The sequence below is a fragment of the Parus major genome, chromosome 5, assembly GCF_001522545.3.
Source record: "Parus major isolate Abel chromosome 5, Parus_major1.1, whole genome shotgun sequence".
In the NCBI taxonomy this organism is placed as follows: domain Eukaryota; kingdom Metazoa; phylum Chordata; class Aves; order Passeriformes; family Paridae; genus Parus; species Parus major.
The window spans coordinates 61,460,678-61,463,739 of NC_031774.1; positions in this window are offsets into that span (position 1 = coordinate 61,460,678).

The window sequence follows — 3,062 nt, forward strand, 5'->3', positions numbered from 1 at the left end:
GGGACATTCCCTGGGACATTCCCTGGTGGAAACCCAGCTCTGTTTGCTGTGACAGAGCTAATTAAGCTCCTGGGAGAATTTATGCAGAGCTAACAAGGAGCAGAACTAAACGTTGTCTCAATTTACCCTCAAGCTCACAAAAATGTTGTTCATTGATGTAGCACTAATTAAGCCGACAGCCATTAACCCTTTCTTCAGAGACAGAGAGCCCTGGCACGGAGGAGGAGTCCAAGGCACTTCCCAGGGAGCATCTCCCCATTCCAGGAGTCTTTAGGCCTTTCCTCCATCCTGCAGTGGGGTGTGCAGGTTCAGGGGTGCTGATGGCTCCAGAGAGGAGCTCTTTGTCCCTCTGCCCTTCCCAGGGACCCTGGCTGGGCTGGAATTTGCTGCTCAGCCCCCGTGTGTCAGGGAGAAATGTCCCTGCCTCAGCTGGGGTGGGGTTTGAGCTCTTGGGAAATCCATCCTGGGCTGGATTCACATCACAGGCTGGGATTTGGGTTGGTCAGCACAGCCCAGGGCTCTGGGAACCCTTCTGGAGCCTGGGGACAAGGGATGGAGGGACAGGACCCAGGGAATGGCTCCCAGTGCCAGAGGGCAGGGATGGATGGGAGATTGGGAATTGGGAATTGCTGGCTGGGCTGGAATTGCCAGAGCAGCTGTGGCTGCCCCTGGATCCCTGGCAGTGCCCAAGGCCAGGCCCAGGTGTCCCTGCCATGGCATGAAGCCACTCCAGGAGACTTTACACCCAATAAATTTATCTCTTTTCTGAATCAAGAGGGGAACTTGCAGCCAGGCACTGGTGGGTTCCTCTTGGAGTCCCCCACTGGTCCCCACCCCAAAATCAGCCAGGAGTAACAAAATGCAGCCCCAGGGCCAGCAGTGCTGCCCCAGCTCCCTGGCAGAGGACAGGGACACGTCCCTGCTGTGCTGCAGAGCAGGGTGGGGTGGGCTCTGCTCGGGGCTGCAGCGCCAGGCTCACCCCTGCTCTTTAAAGAACACTAAATATCATTTTGTGCCCTTTTCATCCTCCTGATCACTTTGAATTCTTGTAATGTTCCTCAGGAGCACGGGGAGAAGCTGTGCTCTGCTCATATTTCATCAGGCAGCTGCAGGAGCTGTTGCAGGAGTCCTGCAGATAAAAAGGATGCTGCGAAGGCTCTAGCAGAAGATCAGGCCTCTCCCTGTCACATCGCTCATCTCGTGTGTTTTCATCCCTTTATCTAGGAAAAAGCAGGAAATAAAAGGAAAAGCTCACTAAAGCTCCTTTCTCTCATACAGCTTTCACCTTTCTGGCATGTCCTGGTTTATCAGTCACTGACAAACCATCAGGGCCAAGTGGCTAGCAATGCTCAGAGCTAGGGCTGAGCTCAGCCAAGTGCTCCAGCCTTGAAATGCTGCCCCAGCCTTGCCTGAAATGTCCCAGGGGAGAGGCTCCAAAACTGAACTTGGAATCTTGTGACAACAGAACGAGATTTTCATCGTGTTGAGCATCTCTGGCACTGAGCTGGGCATGGAAAAACCTCATTTTGGAACAGTGGAAGTCAAGCACAGCCGTAAAATCACAGAATCCTGGATTTATTTGTGTTAGAATGATCCTTCAAGATCTCTTGTTCTCAATTCCCCTTTCATGGCAGGGACAGCTCCCCCTGTCCCAATGTCCAGCCCCAATGTCCAGCCTGGCCTGGGACACTGCCAGGGATCCAGGGGTTCTGCTCTGGGTGTCTGTGCCAGGACCTCCCTCCTGTAACCAGGAATTGCTGAGGTTCCAGAGCCCAGCTGAGCCCCAAGAGCTGCCCTGGGACCCTGGGACAGGGAAAGGGTCTGGCAAAGGAAGGAAAAAGCAAGGAGAAGATGTATTTCCTCCCTAGAAACTCTCCAGTGGAATGCACACTAAAGAGGGAGCAGAATGAGGTAAATTGAGGGATTCTCTTGTGCTAAAAGCAGCCCAGTGGGCCGTGACTGTGAATAGATTAGGGAAGTGTAAATTAAAAGTGTTAACATCAGAGCAACGAGGGTCAGGAGATCTCCAGAAATGAAGAGCAGGAGAAGCATTAACTTCTCCTATGGGACTGTGGCTGGAGCTGGGAGAACATCTGGAATGGGAGGTGCTCATTCAGGTTTTCAGGGGCTGTTTCTGAGATTATTTTTCAGTTTCTTCTTTTTCCCCTTGCAGTCTCGTCGATCCTTTGGAAATGCAAGGGCAATCCTTTAAAAATGGAAGTGATTTTCAGCAGCTGCCGTTCCTGGCATGTCTCACACAGGGAATGCAGAGCTGCTGCTGTGCTGGGGCTGGGCTGGCAGGTCAGGCACACCTGGAACGCTGTCCCAGGACTTCCAGGAGCTTCTGTGGAACACAGCTCAAGCTGGAAAGGCAGCAATTTGTACCAGCAGACTCACAGGGGGTCTGGGGTCCCAACCCTGGGAGAAGCCAGGTCTGCAGCAGGAACATTCCGTGTTTTTTCCAGCTCATGAGTGGGAGAAATGGTAAAACTGTGTCAAACCAGCCCCAAATCCCAGAATATCCCTGGGATGGCTCCCTGTGTATCCCTGCTGCTCTCAGCCCTTGGCACACACACAATCCCAGCTGGCTCTGGGCAGCGCTGGGAGCCAGGGCTGGGGACACCCGGCTGCAGGATCAGCTCGTCCTGGAAAACACAGGGAGCAAAGAAGGAGCAAAGAAGGAGCAAAGAAGGAGCAAAGAAGGAGCAAAGAAGGAGCAAAGAAGGAGCAAAGAAGGGATATGGAGGTGGATCCCCTGCTGGAGTCACACTGCACTCAACGAGAAGCTGGAAAACACTCTCCCTGTTTGAGCTGTGCCTGGCCATGGATTTCCACAGACTTTTAGGAAAAGCTCAAGTCAGCTTAAAGTGCTGGGAAATTCCCTCCTTGGAGCAGGGGAGAAGGGAGGTGTGTGGGGGAGAGGGGGAATGTGCAGGGGGCAGGTTCAGCTGCACATTCCCCCTGCCAGGAGCCTTTGTGTCCTCACAGCCTCCTGATTCCCGAGCAAGGAATTCCTGCTCCGGGCAAAGGAATCAGCAACGGGCTGAGGACACTGCAGGCTG